This window comes from Eutrema salsugineum, unplaced genomic scaffold (assembly GCF_000478725.1).
Source record: "Eutrema salsugineum unplaced genomic scaffold, Eutsalg1_0 scaffold_1, whole genome shotgun sequence".
NCBI lineage: Eukaryota > Viridiplantae > Streptophyta > Magnoliopsida > Brassicales > Brassicaceae > Eutrema > Eutrema salsugineum.
In genome coordinates this window covers 21,047,247-21,069,010 of record NW_006256909.1, presented here as the reverse complement: position 1 = coordinate 21,069,010, position 21,764 = coordinate 21,047,247, and the positions used below count along the sequence as shown (strand labels likewise).

The 21,764-nt window shown below is 39.1% G+C and overlaps 2 non-coding genes across 2 annotated transcripts; both read right to left on the bottom strand.

Annotated features, from left to right (window-relative positions):
* Positions 1 to 826: 826 nt before the first annotated feature.
* On the bottom strand, positions 827 to 933 carry LOC112082643. The gene has a single exon (XR_002897309.1). It is a non-coding gene; the product is annotated as a small nucleolar RNA R71 (small nucleolar RNA).
* Positions 934 to 9,069: 8,136 nt separating this feature from the next.
* LOC112082529 lies at positions 9,070 to 9,177 on the bottom strand. The gene has a single exon (XR_002897202.1). It is a non-coding gene; the product is annotated as a small nucleolar RNA R71 (small nucleolar RNA).
* Positions 9,178 to 21,764: the final 12,587 nt, after the last annotated feature.

The window sequence follows — 21,764 nt, the reverse complement described above, 5'->3', positions numbered from 1 at the left end:
TATTAATAAAAGAAATTTTTATGGAACATCTCGCTTTTCCTGATATTAGACCTTGTCCGGGTCGATACAACTCAAGACTGGGAACGGGTTGAAAAGCCTTAGGCCTTGGTCGAGATACATGGTATCGGATGTGGTCTACCCAAAATGGTATGGGACGTTTTGGCCGGATTGTCTCTGTTATCATTCTGTGACACTCTGGGTTCTTTTTATTCATAGTTCGAATTGGGGGTGTTACAGTAATGGAGTTGGTATTGGAGCTGGTAATGCAGCTGGTAATGGAGCTGGTCAAGGGTTCCATCAGGGTAATGTTCAGCAGGAACAGGAGCATCAACTACAAGCTTATGTCCACTTGGGACAAGCTCCAGCTCATCAGCAAAGGCATCAGGCCAGTGTACAGCAAAGACAACAGGTGCACCACCAACAGCCCTTCCAAAACCAGCAAAGGAGATATGAGAAGCCACAGGTCTATGTTGGAGAGAATGACAGGGCCAATGCTCATAAGTATGGAGCTGGAATTCAAGCACCACCTGTGCAAAACAACAATTTTGAAGTGAAGGCATCCTTACTGAATATGGTCCAAAACTCAAAGATCCATGGATTGGCAATTGAAGATCCATTGGAACACTTGGATCAATTTGATAAAGTGTGTGACTTGACAAAGATAAATGGAGTATCTGAGGAAAGTTTCAACCTCAGATTATTCTCCTTCAGTCTTGGTGACAAAGCACACCAATGGGAGAAGAACCTCCCAAGAGGCTCCATTCAAACCTGGGAGCAATGCAAGCACGCATTTTTATCTAAGTTTTTCTCCACCTCCAGAACAGCTAAACTGAGAAACCAAATCTCTAGCTTCACTCAACACAGCAATGAGAGTTTTGGTGAAGCATATGAGAGATTCGTGAGCTACACTAACCAATGCCCACACCATGGGTTTAGTGAGGCTTCACTTCTCAGCACACTTTATAGAGGGGCTCTTCCCAAGATTAGGAACCAGTTGGATACTACCTCCAATGGTAACTTTCTGGGTAAAGAGATTCATGCTGCTTTAGAGCTGGTTGAGAACTTAGCAATGAGCAATGATACATATGGAGAAGACTTTGATAGAGCCAATAGGAGTGAGAGTTCAAGCAGGGATCAAATGTATGAGAAGGACTTTAAAACACTTGAAAGCAAGCTGGACAAGGTGTTATTGGCAACTCAAAAACCAATGCACTTTGTAGGAGAGTATGAGGAACCTTCTCAATGCTTTGAGAACATCAGTAAAGAGGGTCTTACTCAGGAAGAGTTAAACTATATTGGGAATCATAAGTTCCAAAGGTATCAGTATGCCAATGCCAATCAGAACCTCTCTTACAGGAATCCCAATGTAGCAAACCCACAAGACCAAGTCTACCCTACTTCTCAAGCTCCACAGAATTTTGTTCCCAAGAACAACTTTCAAGGGTCTTTTCAACCAAAGAATCAGTTTGCTCAGAATCAGGTTTCAGTCAGCAACAACAACCATTTAAGGGTTCTGGTTTCAGTTCACAGCAGCAGCAAAAGGCACCACCAGGATTTGGTCCACCACAGTTCCAACAGCAGGCGCCGGTTCAGCATCAGTTTCAGTTAGCACCTGTTCACCAGCAGCCACAGATGGGTTCAGATATGGTTGGGATTCTACAACAGCTGCTTCAGGGTCAGTATGAATCTATGCAGCAGGACATCAAGGAATCTATGCAGCAGGACATCAAGGAATTGAAGAAAAATCAGGAATCTAGCTCAAGGAACCAAGGCCAACTACCTGGTAAGTGATGGTGGTGTGTTGTGGGTGTCAAGTTTTACCCTAATTGAAATCAATAGCCGCAAGTGCACAGCTGATCGATTGTAGTACTTAGGGATCGAATCCACAGGGAAGGAGGATCTTTTCCTGCAAAAAGCCTTTGAAATAAGTTAAAGTTAGGAAGTCTAGAACAAAAACGGTTTTGTGGGGGTTTGGTAGTGTGTTTAAAATCTAAAAACGAAATCTTAAAAGAGAATACGGAAATTAAATGGCGTAATAACTAAACTTAACGACAATAACTAAAAATAATAAAAACGGATATTCTAATGCTTAAATGAAAATGAACTAAAAGGAAAGACAATATTGAATTAAAGCTTAAAGAAAATCGGTGTAAAACAATGGAGAAGAAAGCGTTGGGGTTCAGGGAAGTTTTCTCAGGGGTACGAACGATTCAAAACATTGCTAGAGAGTAAATTGATAAGATCTTAGCTTAAACTTTTCGAACTGGAGTCACAGACGTATGAATACGCCACTGTCGTGATCATAGACAACTATCTCTCTCAACCCTGACCAGTAGGTTTCCACTCTGGCCCTGGAAGAGAAGAGATGCATTATGTTTAAGACTCGTCCTAATTCACAAATCGTCCATAGGTAGGTTTCCACTCCTATGTTTGTTTTGCTCTCCTAAACTAGATCTGATACCTGATGAACACTTTCGTGTCACCAAGCATCTGGCTCAGATTGTAGTTCATGACGCTACCCTCATGCAGTAAAAACGAATTCAGAAGAAAAAGTTCTAAGATTCAGCTCAATAGCCAATGGAATCCTCACCGAACATATAAATCCCCATCGAAAATCCCTTAATCCCAACAATAAAACTACTCAGATATAATGAACGAAATTAAAGACATAATATTAAGAAGTAGAATAGGAACCGAAATTGATAAAGAAAGAACAAGGGTTCAAGAGAACAAATCTCTCTCTCCCTAAAAGCTAAAGCAAAAACAATAAAAATATGAAGTAAATATTTTGGTGGTGATAGGTTGCACGATTTCTAGGGCTCCTAAGACATGTATTTATAGTGCTCAAGACTTCTCTGGACGTCATTTAGGGTTTCTCCAAATGTGGGCTTCAGAAATGGGCTTTTTGGGCTCGGAGGTTGAAGGCCGCGGTCGGGAGTGCTCTGACCGCGGGGAATGGGTGGTTTGCCGCGGTCGGGATGCTCCTGACCGCGGGAAAATGCTTGTTGGCCGCGGGTGGAAGTGCTGGCCAGCTGGTTTACGGGACATCTAGCTCTTCGCGTATCTTTTGATTGAACCGTTAGATTGCCAAGCTGTAAAGTGTACTGGAAAGCTGATACTTCCATCTTTAAGGTCTCCAAATTTGAGCTGGATCAGACGGTGAGAAGACCTTCAATCAGGGGTCAACTTCTGACGGTTTGACTCTGAGCTGAAATCTGGTTTTCTATCCATTTTGTTAAGCTTTTCCCTAAGTTTCCTGAAAAGAGTCTTGGAACTACAAATACTAGAAAAACGTGATAAAAGTAGTTAAAAGCAATTAAAAACATAGAAAAAGTATTTCAAAACGATCCATAAAAGTGGTCAAAATACGGTGTAATCAGTAAGCCTGAACCCAACCTCAAGGAATATGCTAAAGCCATTACACTGAGAAGTGGCAAAGAGCGACCTGGTATTGAGCACAACAATGTGATCATTGAGGACAATGATCAAACTGAAGGGGAGGCAGCCTTAAAAGATGATCAAGTTTCTGAAAGATCAAGGAAAGAAAAGGGTACAGAGGTGGAAAAGGAACATGAACCAGAAAAGATATATGTCCCACCACCTCCATACCAGCCCAAGCTCCCATTTCCAGGGAGATTCAAGAAGCAGCTTGTAGACAAGGCAAGAGCTGTATTTGAGAAGGTTCTCAATGAGACACCACTCAGAATGCCTCTCATTGAATGCATTTCTAATGATGCCAAAGATGGGTAAGTTTTTAAAAGATGATATTCTGAACAAGACTAAAGAGCTTCAAGGTATGGTGGTATTGAGTCATGAATGCAGTGCCATCATTCAGAGAAAGTCCATCCCTAGAAAGTTGACTGATCCAGGGAGCTTCACACTCCCTTGTGCCATAGGGACTCTGCTATTTTCTGGATGCCTTTGTGATCTGGGAGAATCTGTCAGCTTGATGCCATTCTCCATAGCGAAGAAGCTTAGCTTTAGAGTGTTCAAACCTGCTAGGATCTCTCTTGTCCTTGCTGACAGATCAGTTAGGTTACCTGTTGGGATGTTGGAAGATCTGCCTGTCAAGATAGGTGGTTTTGAGGTTCCAACTGATTTTGTTGTGCTAGAGATGGATGAGGAACCAGTTGATCCTCTTATTTTGGGCAGGCCATTCTTGGCCACATCAGGAGCAATTATTGATGTGAGAGGTGGCATCATAGAGCTTCAACTTGGGTCTGAGAGGCTTAAGTTTGATGTTAATGAGATGATGAAGAAGCCCACCATAGAAGGACAATGCTTCTATGTAGAGACAATAGATCAGCTGGCTGATGAGTTGCTTGAGGAACTGAATACTGATGATCCTCTTCAAGCTGCTTTAACCCAAGAACAAGGAGACCATGGGTTCTTAACAGAGGAGAATGAAGGATACAAGCTGTATTTGGACAATGCAAGAGAACTTGGTCCTGAGACATGGTTTTTGGAACTGGAACAAGGTGGCCCTGAGGTCTTGGATATCAGAAGCTCAAGCACAAGCCAATGAACAGTCCAAGCAGTCATGGCCGTGGGTTCTAAGGTGAAGGAGCATGCTGGGCCGTGTGAGCAAGACAGCTTCAGTGCTGATTGGGATGAGTCTAAGGCACCTCAGCTGGAACTGAAACATCTTCCCAAGGGGCTCAGGTATGCTTTCTTAGGTCTCAATGAGTCTTATCCTGTCATTATCAATGATATGATGTTAGAGAATCAAGAGCATAGGTTGTTAGAAGAGTTGAGGAAACATAGCGGAGCCATTGGCTACTCTCTGGATGACATAAAGGGTATATCACCCTCCCTATGCACTCATAGGAATCACTTAGAAGAAGAGTCTATGTCATCTATAGAGCACCAAAGGCGCCTAAATCCCAACTTAAAAGAGGTAGTGAAGAAAGAGATTCTCAAACTCCTAGAGGCTGGGATAATTTACCCAATCTCATACTCTAGATAGGTTTCACCAGTCCATGTGGTGCCCAAAAAGGGGGGAATGACAGTAATAAGAAATGGGAAGGATGAGCTGATTGCCACTAGAACTATAACTGGACACAGGATGTGTATAGATTATAGGAAGCTCAATGCAGCCTCTAGGAAAGATCATTTTTCTTTGCCTTTTATTGATCAAATGCTAGAGAGGCTTACAAACCACCCCTTCTTTTATTTTCTAGATGGTTACTCTGGATTCTTTCAAATCCCCATAGATCCAAGAGACCAAGAGAAGACCACATTTACTTGCCCTTATGGGACATTTGCATACAAGCGCATGCCTTTTGGTCTTTGTAACGCCCCTGCCACATTCCAGCGTTGCATGATGCATATATTCTTTGACATCATTGAAGAGAAGGTGGAGGTGTTCATGGCCAATTTTTCTGTCTATGGCTCCTCCTTCTCCGATTGTCTTTCTAATTTGTCACAGGTCCTAGAAAGATGTGAGCAGCATAACCTGGTGTTAAATTGGGAGAAATGCCACTTCATGGTTCAGGAAGGGTTTGTACTTGGGCATAAGATCTCTGAGAAGGGTATAGAGGTTGACAGAGCAAAGGTGGAAGTGATGGTGAATCTGCGAGCTCCCACTTCAGTCAAAGGAATAAGGAGCTTCCTTGGGCATGCAGGGCTTACCTGACCATGTCGCACACTTGAGACATGACCCATTTGAAGCCGGGTCAGTACCCAGTTTGTCCTGGGCTGACCCAGTCCGCAAGAGATACTATATATGGTTTTTAGGGTTTTTCCAAGACTAAGCTTTATTCTCTCTTGTTTTCTTTGCCACTTTAGTGTAAAAACGAGTTTGATCAAGAGATATCTAGCAGATTTAATCATCTTAAAGCTGTTTCTTATCATTTCTTCATCTCATCTTAACTTCTAATCATGATCAACATCACCTCTTGCAAAAGAAATCGTGTGTTCATCATGATTAGTGAGTAGTCTTCTTTTAAGCTTCTAGGTGTGTAGATTATGGTGCTTAGATGTAGATTAATGATTGTTTAAGCTTAGATTATCTTCTCCTTTCCTTAGTTAGCTGATCCTAATGCTAGATCTCTCATTATAAGCTTGATCTAGAACTTAGGCATTTCTCCACCCACAAGGTGTTTGATGAAATGCCTGAATGAGCTAACTTAAGGGTTTATGCCTTTTTCATCATGGGAATGATTTTTAAATGCATGAATGACATATTAGAACTATTTCTTAATGCTCATTGATTCATATTTCACAAATGATGATTTGGTTTGAAAATGGATTAGTGTAGAGGTTAATGCCTTCATGAGAGGATTAATCTAGATTAGAGTTCTAAGTTAATTGGAATTTGAGATCATGTGATGCTTGCTTTATCTTTCTGTATAAGATTCAGTCTTTCTTAGCTCTTATTTTGATGCACAAAGAGGCTGTCTGGTCATTTTAGACTTGGAACCTTATGCTTGTTGATTGCTTATTCATCTAATGGGAATTAGTCTTGATTTGGTAATTAACAAAGGGATTTTTGTCATGAGAATGAATTATTCTGATTTGGAAGTCTAGACTAAAGAATTGCAAGTGTTGCATTGTTTGCTTAGCATCATGAATTCACATTTAAAGCACCCTAATCCATGATCACATCTAGAGGTTTAGCTTTATCTTTATTTGAATTTGAGTCTTTGTTTTGTTTGTCCTGTTTGCTTATTTAATTCTTAATTACTGCTTGTTCTTGTTTGCTTTATGTTTTTAGATCACCTGGTTAACAACTCATCTGCTTATTAGATTTGGATTAATAATTGATCATCATAGTCTTAGTGCCTAGAATCTCTCCATTTGGATTGATACCTCAAGTGCTACAATGACATGAGTAGTTGAGGAATTGATCAAAAATTGAAAAATTCCTGCTATCAATGGATCATAATTATATCTTATGCAGGTGTTTAACTCTGTTTTCAATGCTTTTTAAAGTAATTTCAATGTTTTAGAGTTTCAAAAGACTTTACAGGAAACTTGGGCAAAAGATATGCAATTTGGAACAAATGAGCAATTTTGGATAAATGCAGACCATCAGAATTATGACAAGCGATGAAGACCATCTTACCGTGTGATCACCCCCAAATTTCGAGACAACATAGAGGATCCAACCAGCTTTCTAATGCACTTGGTTTGGAGACAATCCAACCGTTAGATCTTCAGATACTCCCGATGCAAGAATGACAGAAAATGCAGTTCCGGAAGAGAGCCATGTGTCGGGACCGCGGCAAACACCCATTTTTACCACAGGTAGAGCCACCGCGACCACGGACATTGGTCGTTCACTTTCCAGACGACTTAATTAAAGCCCAGATCAATTCCTTTCATTATTTTTGAAGCCCTAAGTGTCCAGTACCACTCCAGAAGCTATAAATACCCCCTTTTAGGTCATTCTAAAGGGTGTGTTTGTTTCTGTGCTTAGCTTTTTGTGGGACTCACAAACCCTAGAGAGAGAGAGGCCGCCGTTTTAGAAGAAGGAGCCGCCGAAGGAGAGCAATCATCGCGCCTCCGCCGTCGACTCTGTTCTTCGTTTTTCTTCCCTCTTTTCTTTAATTTCCTGCAACTTTCAATACTCTGTGATGATTGTTTACAATATGTTTGAGTAGTTACCCAGTTGGGTTTAAAGGGATTTTTCAAAGGGAATTTCATGTGTCTTTTCTTATGAATTGATAGATTTAGGATTATTAATATTCTAGATGTTTTTTGTTTGCTTTTAATCTTACTGCGTGATTCTCTGCTGCCCACTTAGAAGCCGATCTGATATGATATGTTGCGGAAGCTTTCATTGATTGTCTAAACTAGGGTGAAACGAGCAATAATTCTATAGGAGTGGAAACCTACCTGTAGTTGAGTTATGAATATTGATGAGTCTTGTTCTGCTATTGCATCTTTTCTCTTCCAGGATCAGAGTGGAAACCTACTGATAAGGGTTGCGAGAGATAGTTGTTTAGTTCTCCGAAAGTAGGCTATTCATACTTCCGTGCCTCGAGTTCTAGAACATACGTAGTTGATCACCTTTATCACTTGTTTAAAATCGACTTAGCATAGACCATGAACACCTGCGAATTCCCCTTGATGCCCAACGTTTGTTTTTCATTGCTTACAACCTTCAATTCTATTTGCTTTTCATTCTCTTTTACTTGCTTCAATTCGCCTTTGATCCATTCGATTTTTACTTGCTTTTGTTTGCTCTTGTTTTTAATTGATTTTACTTGTTTAGCTTTCTGGTTTAGATTTCGTGACAACCAAAACCCAAATCTGTTTAGTTCTAATCTGATTTAAGCATTGCCGTGAATTCGTACTGAAACAACTAAGTCTCTGTGGATCGATACCCTAAGTACTACAGCGCACATCTGTGCACTTGCAGACATTTAGGGGTTATAAATTAAAAACCTGAAGCTTAGTAAAACGAAAACAACAACCCCGCTTTTGCTCGCAATCAAGTTTTTGGCGCCGTTGCCAGGGACTTTGATTTGTTTCGTTGCGAATCCCAGCTTAAATCCATTAGAACAGTTGCTTACTTTTACTTTTTCTTTTGAATTTTTCAGGTTTCTCTGCAATGAGAGACCGGGAACATGTTCCCGGGACTCTTGGTGATCCACCATATCGTGTGGATGGTGATCCAAGCGATGATGACCTGACTGATGATGAGTTTGAAGAACCGATTTATGATGACAATGAGCTAATCGGATCGACAAAACATGAAGATGATGATGAACAGATTGGAAGTTTCGATTCACTCGAGAAATTCTTGGGAGATCGAAGAGCTATTCAACCAGCCTTACCAGAGGATGGCAAAACCAAAATTAAGGTACCCTATATCCATTTAGTTCAACAAAATCAATTCCATGGTTACAATTCCGAACACCCGATTGACCATATCGAGACGTTCGAAGAATTATGTGCAACCATTACAGCAAATGGGGATTACCACAAGTGTAATCTTTTCCCATTCTCTTTGAGAGACAATGCCAGAAAATGGCTAAAATCTTTGCCACCTGCTTCACTAAAAACATGGGCAGCGTGTAGAATTGCTTTCCTAAATTGTTTTTATACTAGAAATCGTTCAAATCTCTTAAGAAACAAGATAACAACTTTTAGACAAAAAGAAGATGAAGATCTTTTAGATACTTGGGAAAGATTTAGGGAATACCAATGAAATTGTCCACACCATAGATATACTGACGAATACCTGCTGGGTATCTTCTATCGCGGTATAACTCCAGAGTTACGACACTCTTTCGACACAGCAAGTAATGGAGACTTCTCAACTAGATCTGTAGAAGATGCTCACGTTTTCATCAAAAATTTCGCAAACAGCATCCGTAATCAAGCAACCTTTGGTAATTCTGCACTTCCTGAGAAGAAAGAAGAGATCTAGGAAGTTATAAAGTGTCTCCATCACATAATGAGTCATCTTAGATTCCAACAACCAAATAAGGTACACAATACATGTAACTTTGACGGTTGGGACAACCCAATGGATTCTTATGATCAATAGATGTTGAACACTGCAGAAGTCTACCAAATTCACGATTTTCCATTCGTTTCTGATCACCGCGGGTCCATTCATCCGGACCGCGGCAAACCAAGCTTTCACCGCGGTCGTACTGCTTCTGACCGCGGCCAAGACATGTTTCACCGCGGTCGCGAACCTTCTGACCGCGGGAAACTGTCTTCCAAGCTTGACTGGAAACCACCTTCTGAACCAATCTTGGCTATTTAATCTAATCCTGTTCCATATTGTAGTTTTCCCTCTTCTGAAGCTGAAAACCTAAACAAAAAGATTCTAGAGCTTGAAAAATCTAGGTCTCAAGAGATTAGTGATCTTAGATCTGAACTAAAAACGATGCAAGAGGATTTCAATGAAAAATTTTCCACCCTCCTTAGCCTGATGATCAAAACTAATTCTAAAAACTTAGAAAATTCTGAAGAGGAGCTAAGTGAAAATTCTTTCGAAAGCTCAAGCGAAGCAGATCCCTCCGATCATGTGAAAGCTATCACACTTAGGAGTGGATTAGCTTACAAAGAGCCTGAATTTCCTAAAGATCCCGAAGATGAGGAAAAAGGGTAAGGAAAAGGAAAAAAGAAAGAAAATAAGTCACGATTGAAGACATTGAAAAAGAAGTGGCAGGAGAAAAGGATGGAGAAAAAGTAAGAGAAGATTCATCCCGGGAAATCTTTGGAGAAGACCCGATTCCACCTCCACCAACTCGCGTCTATAAACCTAAACCTCCATATTTTAGAGCCTTAAGAGACCCTAAGAAAGAGAAAGAAAAAGCTTGTGCTATGATTCTCGCTTTAAGAAAATACTTGTGCTAAGAGTTGATCGATCAATTAAATGTGAGATTACCTTTCGTAGAAGCTTGTGCTATGATTCTCGCTTTAAGAAAATACATGAAGGGTATTTTAACAAATTCTTTAACTCTTGAAGAAGGCGTTATGATGATAACCCATGACTGTAGTTCTATCCTACAAAGTCGAATCCCTGAAAAGAAAACTGATCCTGGAAGCTTCGTACTTTCATGCACCATCAATGATGTAGCTTTTGAGCTTGCTCTCTGTGATTTAGGATCTAGCATAAACATGATGCCTCTTTCAGTAGCAAAACGTTTAGGACATCACACTTTCCTGCCTGCTAAAATCACCTTAGTATTAGCTGATCGTTCCGTTAGACAACCTGTAGGTATCTTAATAGATGTTCCTGTAGAAATCGAAAAATGTTCCATACCAACTGATTTTGTAGTTCTAGAACTAGAAAAACAACCTAAGGATCCCCTTATTCTTGGACGACCATTCCTATCTACATCTGGAGCCATAATCAATGTTCTTGAAGGAAAAATTGACCTTCATCTAGCCGGTCTTGTTATGCAGCTTGACATGAACAAAAGTTTCGATAAACCGACTCTGGATGGCAAAATTTGTTGGGTTGATGACTTAGACGGAATTATTGAGGAAGTATATGAAGATCTGCTTCTAGACGACCCTTTAAGTGTCACGCTTTCACCCGCAAAAGATGAACGCAATTTCCTTGAAGAAATTTTGAGTGAATGCGCGCGTATGCTTGATAAATCTGAAACTTATAGGAAACCTCTAAACTATCTAGATCTTAAGGACCAAATAAACATTCCTACACCTCCTAAAGACACTGCTGCAGCAATTAATGATCCTTGGAGCGAGCTTAAAGCCCCTAAAGTCGAGCTTAAACCTCTTCCCGTCGGACTTAAGTACACTTTCTTTGGACCAAATTCTACTTATCCTGTCAAAATAAACTCTGGTTTGACGCAAGAAGAAACCACAATGCTGTTGACTGAGCTGAGAAAGCATAGAAAAGCCTTAGGATATTCACTTGATGATATACCTGGAATCTCTCCAGATCTTTGTATGCACAAGATAAATCTAGAGGATAATGCTACAAACTCAATCGAAAGTCAAAGGAGACTGAACCCTAATCTCATGGATGTTGTCAAGAAGGAGATTATGAAGCTTTTAGAAGCTGGAATAATCTTTCCTATCTCAGATAGCACTTGGGTTAGCCCAGTTCATGTTGTTCCGAAGAAAGGAGGAGTCACTGTCATTAAAAATGATAAAGATGAAATGATCGCTACAAGAACAGTAACTGGACATCGTATGTGCATCGATTATCGGAAACTGAATGCAGCAACTAGGAAAGATCATTTTCCACTTCCCTTCATAGATCAAATGTTAGAAAGGTTAGCTAATCACCCCTACTATTGCTTCCTTGATGGATACTCCGGATTTTTCCAAATTCCTATTCGCCCGGAGGATCAAGAAAAAACGACATTCACTTGTCCATATGGCACGTTCGCTTACCGACGTATGCCTTTTGTATTGTGTAATGCATGATGTTGATCTTCACAGACTTTATCGAAGACTTCATGGAAGTATTCATGGATGATTTCTCCGTCTATGGATCTTCTTTTGAAAAATGCCTAGGCAACCTTGGTAAAGTTCTGCAAAGATGTGAAGATAAGCACTTAGTATTAAATTGGGAAAAATGTCACTTCATGGTACGAGACGGAATCATGCTTGGGCACAGAATTTCGGGAAAAGGAATTAAAGTTGACAAAGCTAAAATCGAAGTCATGACCAGCCTACAACCACCTACAAACGTAAAAGGCATCTGTAGTTTCTTAGGACACGCAGGATTCTATAGGCGCTTCATAAAAGACTTTTCTCAAATAGCTAGTCCTCTTACGCGTTTGCTTTGCAAGGAAACAAACTTCGAGTTCGATGATGAGTGCTTAGCCGCGTTTCATAAGATCAAAGATGCCCTTGTTTCCGCTCCAGTCGTGCAAGCACCTGATTGGGAACTCCCATTCGAAATCATGTGCGATGCAAGTGACTATGCAGTCGGAGCAGTGCTTGGCCAATGAAAAGATAAGAAACTGCACGTAATCTACTACGCAAGCAGAACTCTTGACGAAGCTCAATGCAATTATGCTACAACAGAGAAAGAACTCTTAGCTGTCATATTTGCATTTGAGAAATTCCGTTCTTATCTCGTAGGATCTAAGGTTATAGTTCATACTGATCATGCTGCAATCAAGTATTTAATGACTAAGAAAGACGCTAAACCTCGATTGATAAGATGGATCCTCCTACTGCAAGAATTCAACATCGAAATTCGAGATCGGAAAGGAGCAGATAATGGAGTTGTAGACAATCTTTCACAAATTCGAGTTGAAGAAAGATTGCCTCTAAATGATAGTTTGCCAGAGGAAAACATCTATGCAATAGATACTACCCCCACCAATGCCAGTCCCGCACCACCACGTCGACTCATGTGACGAGCAGATGCTTTCAACACCCCATGGTTTAGGCACATAGCAAATTACCTAGCAGCTGATGTAGAACCACCACAGTTTTTCGGTTATAGGAAGAAAAAGTTTCTGAAAGACGTAAGACATTATTTTTGCGATGAACCCTATCTCTATAAAAGATGTGCTGATGGTTTATTCCGAACATGCGTGGCTGAAGAAGAGATGGAAGGAATTTTATTCGGATGCCATAGCTGGTCTTACGCAGGACATTTCGCAACTTTCAAAACTGCTTCAAAGATCTTACAAGCAGGTTTTTGGTGGCCTACATTGTTCAAAGATACTCAAGCTTATATAACGCGATGCGATAAATGCCAAAGGATGGGTAACATAAGCAAAAGGAATGAGATGCCCCAAATTTTTTTCTCGAAGTCGAAATTTTCGATGTCTGGGGAATAGATCTTATGGGACCATTTGCTACTTCTTTTGGAAACCAATACATCTTAGTAGCAGTAGACTATGTCTCTAAATGGGTTGAAGCAGTCGCTAGTCCCACCAACGATGCGAAAGTCGTCATGAAGCTGTTTAAATCGGTAATATTCCAGCGTTTTGGAGTTCCTAGAATTGTGATAAGCGATGGAGGATCGCATTTCATCAACAGAGTTTTCGAGAATGTTTTTAGAAAGAATGGAGTTACACATAAAGTTGCTTCTCCATACCATCCCCAAAGCAGCGGTCAAGTAGAAATCTCAAACAGAGAAATCAAGTCGATTTTGCAGAAAACTACTGCAGTTCATCGCAAGGATTGGTCTACAAAGCTTGACGACGCATTATGGGCATATCGAACAGCATTCAAGACACCATTAGGAACAACACCATTCAACCTAGTTTACGGAAAAGTATGTCACCTTCCAGTAGAACTCGAGTATAAAGCGCAATGGGCTATCAAGGAGATGAATATGAACTTGAAAACAGCTGGAGAAAGAAGACTACTTCAACTTCACGAGTTAGAAGAAATCCGACACAATGCTTACGAAAACTCGAAGATCTACAAGGAGAAGACTAAAGCATATCATGATAAGAAGATTATTCATAAAACTTTTGCTCCTAACGATAAGGTTCTTCTTTTCAATTCTCGTCTTAAGCTTTTTCCAGGAAAATTACGATCAAGATGGTCGGGACCCTTCACGATAAAGGAAGTCAAGCCATACAAGCCATTGTCCTGTTGGACAAACCGGAAACTCATTTACAGTGAATGGACAGCGTGTAAAGCCATATCTGGCTGAAGAAAGAGAAGACGAAAGATAATTGATGTTTTTGATTGATCCATCATCGGCCAATGATGAGACCAAAGAGTGTCACGACCCCGGTTAAGTCTAATCGAGCAACAATGTCAAGCTAACGACTTGAAACAAGCGCTTAGTGGGAGCCAACCCACTAGGTATTTTATCTATTTCCCTTTGACCTTTATTTTCTATTTCCATTACTTTTCTTCTGTTTCATTTAAATTCAGGTTTTCAATAAGGAAAAACAAACACAAAAGACGAGCAGCACTCTCCAGCACGATAAGTACTCTTAAACATTTCAACTTTTCTATTTTCTTTACCATTCTTTCCAAGATTTATGACACTGAGGATAGTGTGAAATAAGACTAGGGAAGGATGTTCATCCGTTACTAATGAAATTTGATTTGTTTTGAATTTGTTTTGGATACATAAAATTTTTCAAAAAGTTTTTCAAAATGGCTTTCATTAAAATTTTCAAAAATCGTTTTCAAAATGTTTTTCAAAAACATTTTCAAACCAGGAACACAATAAACAATACTATGATGAATTAGACCAGTGTGCTTCTACGCTATTTCCTCGTTTTTTGCTCTTTTGTGATTTAGGCCTAGATTAGGTGGTAGCAAGAATACTTGCATTACGAAATCCCACCAGAGGACTTCTATTCATGGAGATTCTTTCTGACAGGATATACTAGCTCATTTTATCTGGACTTAATTTTGATTTAATTTTCTCATTGAAGCATTAGATCAGGGAAGCGAATCATACATTCAGGACTCCTTTATCCTTTTACCACTCTTTGTTGATCCTGAATGGCTAGTTCATCTTTAGCTAGTTCCCCACCAAACCTAACCTCTTTCAAACCACATGCACTCTTGTTTTTCATTGTCCTATATGCAGATATGTGCAAAAACGTCGGAGAGAAAGAGGATCAACGCGGTTTTCAGTCACTGAAGACCTCCACCTGCGATTTCATTGGAATAATTCAACAAAAAGAGAAAACTCAGTTTGCCTTGGAAAAACTTTAAAAATCTTGGTACAATTTCGTCCCTTAGACTCTCTCTATAAAAGGTTGTTTTCTCTTTCCGATAAAAAAAAAAAAAACCGAGAAAGAAAAGAAAAAATTGTAGAAGGGAAAGGAAATTTAAAACCTTAGAGAGTCTAGGAGGATCAAATTTATCCTTGAGGCAAGTTTGATTCGATCATTTGGAATTTTGGAGATTATCTTTATGATTCTCGGAAAAGATCTAAGTCTGGGGGAACAGCTGTTTACAACAAAGGAGGAAGAGTATGCAACAACATTAGGCAAAGGAGAAGTGACTGAAAATCTGCGATCACCAACAGGTCCTTCTCTTTCTTGCGGTTTTGCATAATATCTTGCATCCTCCATATTCTTCAGGTAACCCAAAACACATAAACTACACCACTTAAATAGCCTTAATGCCAAACGCCGTCTACCCTGAATAATGTCTTTGATGAGAACTCACAATATACTTCATGAATATAGAGAGCTAGTTGACTGGAAGTTAGATCTAAGTGTGTAGATTTTCGCATGACGGATTAACGTATTAGTTTCGCTTGTATTTTGCTGAGAATTTTCTAGACTATATCCAAATAGATGTTTCACGATAAGTTATGGTTTAGAAGGACGGTCACTGAGATAATTTTTAGTTCCTGCGGTTTTTAAAAATTTCTTTCCTGACTTACGTTTGTTTGAGGACAAACAAAAAGGTAAGTCTGGGGAAGTTGATAACACCGTATTTTGACCACTTTTATGGATCATAATTATATCTTATGCAGGTGTTTTAACTCTGTTTTCAATGCTTTTTAAAGTATTTTTAATGTTTTAGAGTTTCAAAAGACTTTACAGGAAACTTGGGCAAAAGATATGCAATTTGGAACAAATGAGCAATTTTGGATAAATGCAGACCGTCAGAAGTATGACAAGCGATGAAGACCTTCTCACCGTCTGATCACCCCCAAAATTTGAGACAACATAGGGGATCCAACCAGCTTTCTAATTCACTTGGTTTGGAGACAATCCAATGGTTAGATCTTTAGATACTCCCGATGCAAGAATGATAGAAAATGCAGTTCCGGAAGAGAGCCATGTGCCGGGACCGCGGCCAACACCCATTTTGCCGCGGGTAGAGCCACCGCGACCACGGACATTGGTCGATGACTTTCCAGACGACTTAATTAAAGCCCAGATCAATTCCTTTCGTTATTTTTGAAGCCCTAAGTGTCCAGGACCACTCCAGAAGCTATAAATATTCCCCTTTAAGTCATTCTAAAGGGTGTGTTCGTTTCTGTGCTTAGATTTTCGTGGGACTCACAAACCCTAGAGAAAGAGAGGCCGCCGTTTTAGAAGAAGGAGCTGCCGAAGGAGAGCAATCATCGCGCCTCCGCCGTCGACTCTGTTCTTCGTTTTTTTTCCCTCTTTTTTTCATTTCCTGCAACTTTCAATACCATGTGATGATTGTTTACAATATGTTTAAGTAGTTACCCAGTTGGATTTAAAGGGATTTTTCAAAGAGAATTTCATGTGTCTTTGCTTATTAATTGATAGATTTAGGATTATTAATCTTCTAGATGTTCTTTGTTTGCCTTTAATCTTACTGCATGATTCTCTGCTGGCCACTTAGAAGTCGATCTGATATGATATGTTACGAAAGCTTTCATTGATTGTCTGAACTAGGGTGAAACGAGCAATAATTCTATAGGAGTGGAAACCTACCTGTAATTGAGTTGTAAATATTGATGAGTCTTGTTCTGCTATTGCATCTTCTCCCTTCCAGGATCAGAGTGGAAACCTACTGATCATGGTTGCGAGAGATAGTTGTTTAGTGCTGCGAAAGTTGGCTATTCATACTTCCGCGCCTCGAGTTCTAGAACATACGTAGTTGATTACCTTTATCACTTGTTTGAAATCCACTTAGCATAGACCATGAACCCCTGCGAATTCCCCTTGATGCCCAACGTTTGTTTTTCATTGCTTACAACCTTCAATTCTATTTGCTTTTCATTCGTTTTTACTTGCTTCAATTCGCCTTTGATCCATTCGATTTTTACTTGCTTTTGTTTGCTCTTGTTTTTAATTCATTTTACTTGTTTAACTTTCTAGTTTAGATTTCGTGACAATCAAAACCCAAATCTGTTTAGTTCTAATCTGATTTAAGCATTGCCGTGAATTCGTACTTAAACAACTAAGTCTCTGTGGATCGATACCCTAAGTACTACGGCGCATATCTGTGCACTTGCAGTCATTTAGGGGTTATAAATGTAAAAACTGAAGGCTTAGTAAAACGAAAAGAACAACCCCGCTTTTGCTCGCAATCACAAGGCTTATCCTCTACGGAATCCTTCAATAGAGTGACGATCAAAAGGGAAGATCTAGCCAAGATCATATTACTGTGTACGTTGAATTTGTTCGTCGTAAATGTGTTGTAAAGTCGTTGTAAAATCGTTGTATATATATATATATGTTATTGCAAAATCTATGTAATATTATTACGTTAAAAATTTGTTGGAAAGTTAAAAGTTTCTATAAATACATCTTTATTTTTTATCAATAGTTTCTAACAAATATATATATATATATATATATGTGTGTGTGTATGTATGTATATGATTCTATAAACATATATATATGCATATATATGAACGGACAAACATATATATATATGTTTCTCGTTATTTTTTATAGGTTGCTCTAAGAAAATGGGCAGGGTTTTGGGGATGTGATATGATCGTGGATAGGATCTGCCTTTGATCGACATTCTAATGACTGGAAATAAAAAGGATAGATCTTACAGACAAACAAATTTTGAATCAAGAGTTGCGGATTACTTTTGATAGGCCACTTGAATATTCTAAGTGATATAAAACACACAGTGTTGATTCAAAGTTTGTTCGAAGGATATAACACACCAACAAATAAGATCTTATTCTTTGAAAGAGTTTTAGAATAAAATATAAGATGATGGATACCATAGCGTTACAAGAGAATATAAAGAAGGAGAAGAGATGAGTCTGGCAAACATTAAAACATCTCGGAAATAAAAATACAAGCTGGCAAGTTTGAACTAGACTTAGACGCTCCTCTTGTAGTTGATTCAGCTTGGGCTTCTACTTAGTGGACTTAGGCGTGGCGACCCAACTCTGCCTCATTAAAAACCCATCTCTAGACAACCCATTGGGACAAAACTAGAGATGGGGAAAAAGAATACAAAGTTGAATCACAAGCCTACAAAGTCGTTAGGACCTGGATCACAACTAAGGTGTCGGTGTTGCACTCCTTTTCCTCATGATTTGAATCCAAACTGTGTATGATGATGGCTCCAACGGCTTCTTAGACCTTGATCTAGTCATTAGATCCCTTGAAACATGTAATGGTTCTTCTAACTCCTCAGCTACTTCCTCTCCAGCCTCTGGCTCAAGCTCCAAATCTTCATTGCTTTTCATGATCATATCAGGATGGGATCTATCTGAGATAACTTTGTTGCTTCGGCTTCATCTCATTGGAGTGTCGAGAACCCAATTGTTCTATACCAATAACTCAACCAGATGAAGACGCACTACGAGCAGAAGCTAGACAAATTTGACAGCCTCTTTGAGATGGGGTTTTACTATCCGGATCCGACCCTCTTGGATATCTGAATTTTGCGGAGCGGATCGGATCATGGATAGCAAATAATAATTTCAACTCTATTTATAGGTAATTTGGATTAATTTAGGAGTTTCTTTACTGAATTTACAAAACGTAATTTCTTAGTTATTAAATACAGATATTATTAATCTAAAATTTAATTATACGGTCATAATTACACAAATATCGTTTAAATATTGTATTTTTATTTTTTGAAAGAGTCTTTCTTTGGTGATGGAATAATGTGAAAAATATTCATATCGGTAAGATAGGAACTTGAGTGACATGGACATTGGCGTGTTGACACATGAAACTCGTTAACAAAGACATCGCTGTGGCGATACAACGAAGACAATATGAGCTACTAATGTGTCAGAAAGATATAGATGAGCTATGCCTTAAACTCAATTTCTTTAGAGTTTATTACACTCTGACCCACTTTTTAAGTTTTGGTTACATGATAACCGACTTTGTGCTCTAGGTGTTTGACAATTGTTCCAAAGCCTGTTATGCCAGAAACACCCTTGAGCTTGTTATGTGGTTTGAAGAAACACCCTTGAGCTTGTAAGGTGCACAAGGCTGTTTCTATAGCTGTGCGACTTGGGCCTGCGACTTGGGAAGCACCTGACCATGTCACACACTTGAGACATGACCCATTTAAAACCGGGTCAGTACCCAGTTTGTCCTGGGCTGACCCGGTCCGCAAGAGATACTATAAATGGTTTTTAGGGTTTTTTCCAAGACTAAGCTTTATTCTCTCTTGTTTTCTTTGCCTCTTTAGTGTAAAAACGAGTTTGATCAAGAGATATCTAGCAGATTTAATCATCTTAAAGCTGTTTCTTATCGTTTCTTCATCTCATCTTAACTTCTAATCATGATCAACATCACCTCTTGCAAAATAAATGGTGTGTTCATCATGATTAGTGAGTAGTCTTCTTTTAAGCTTCTAGGTGTGTAGATATGGTGCTTAGATGTAGATTAATGATTGTTTAAGCTTAGATTATCTTCTCCTTTCCTTAGTTAGCTGATCCTAATGCTAGATTTCTCATTATAAGCATGATCTAGAACTTAGGCATTTCTCCAGCCACAAGGTGTTTGATGAAATGCCTGAATGAGCTAACTTAAGGGTTTATGCCTTTTTCATCATGGGAATGATTTTTAAATGCATGAATGACATATTAGAACTATTTCTTAATGCTCATTGATTCATATTTCACAAATGATGATTTGGTTTGAAAATGGATTAGTGTAGAGGTTAATGCCTTCATGAGAGGATTAATCTAGATTAGAGTTCTAAGTTAATTGGAATTTGAGATCATGTGATGCTTGCTTTATCTTTCTGTATAAGATTCAGTCTTTCTTAGCTCTTATTTTGATGCACAAAGAGGCTGTCTGGTCATTTTAGACTTGGAACCTTATGCTTGTTGATTGCTTATTCATCTAATGGGAATTAGTCTTGATTTGGTAATTAACAAAGGGATTTTTGTCATGAGAATGAATTATTCTGATTTGGAAGTCTAGACTAAAGAATTGCAAGTGTTGCATTGTTTGCTTAGCATCATGAATTCACATTTAAAGCACCCTAATCTATAATCACATCTAGAGGTTTAGCTTTATCTTTATTTGAATTTGAGTCTTTGTTTTGTTTGTCTTGTTTGCTTGTTTAATTCTTAATTACTGCTTGTTCTTGTTTGCTTTATGTTTTTAGATCACCTTGTTACCAACTCATCTGCTTATTAGATTTGGATTAATAATTGATCCTCATAGACTTAGTGCCTAAAATCTCTCCATTTGGATTGATACCTCAAGTGCTACAATGACATGAGTAGTTGAGGAATTGATCAAGGATTGAAAAATTCCTACTATCAATGGATCATAATTATATCATATGCAGGTGTTTAACTCTGTTTTCAATGCTTTTAAAGTAATTTCAATGTTTTAGAGTTTCAAAAGACTTTACAGGAAACTTGGGCAAAAGATATGCAATTTGGAACAAATAAGCAATTTTGGATAAATGCAGACTGTCAGAATTATGACAAGCGATGAAGACCTTCTCAACGTCTGATCACCCCCAAAATTTGAGACAACATAGAGGATCGAACCAGCTTTCTAATTCACTTGGTTTTGAGACAATCCAACGGTTAGATCTTTAGATACTCCCGATGCAAGAATGATAGAAAATGCAGTTCCGGAAGAGAGTCATGTGCCGGGACCGCGGCCGACACCCATTTTTCCGCGGGTAGAGCCACCGCGACCACGGACATTGGTCGTTCACTTTCCAGACGACTTAATTAAAGCCCAGATCAATTCCTTTTGTTATTTTTGAAGCCCTAAGTGTCCAGGACCACTCCAGAAGCAATAAATACCCCCCTTTAAGTCGTTCTAAAGGGTGTGTTCGTTTCTGTGCTTAGATTTTTGTGGGACTCACAAACCCTAGAGAGAGAGAGGCCGCTGTTTTAGAAGAAGGAGCTGCCGAAGGAGAGCAATCATCGCGCCTCCGCTGTCGACTCTGTTCTTCGTTTTTCTTCCCTCTTTTCTTTCATTTCCCGCAACTTTCAATACTATGTGATAATTGTTTACAATATGTTTGAGTAGTTACCCAGTTGGGTTTAAAGATATTTTTCAAAGGGAATTTCATGTGTCTTTGTTTATGAATTGATAGATTTAGGATTATTAATCTTCTAGATGTTCTTTGTTTGCCTTTAATCTTACTGCATGATTCTCTGCTGGCCACTTAGAAGTCAATTTGATATGATATGTTGCGAAAGCTTTAATTGATTGACTGAACTAGGGTGAAACGAGCAATAATTCTATAGGAGTGGAAACCTACCTGTAGTTGAGTTGTGAATATTGATGAGTCTTGTTCTGCTATTGCATCTTCTCCCTTCCAGGATTAGAGTGGAAACCTACTGATCAGGGTTGCGAGAGATAGTTGTTTAGTGCTGCGAAAGTAGGCTATTCATACTTCCGCGCCTCGAGATCTAGAACATACGTAGTTGATTACCTTTATCACTTGTTTAAAATCGACTTAGCATAGACCATGAACCCCTGCGA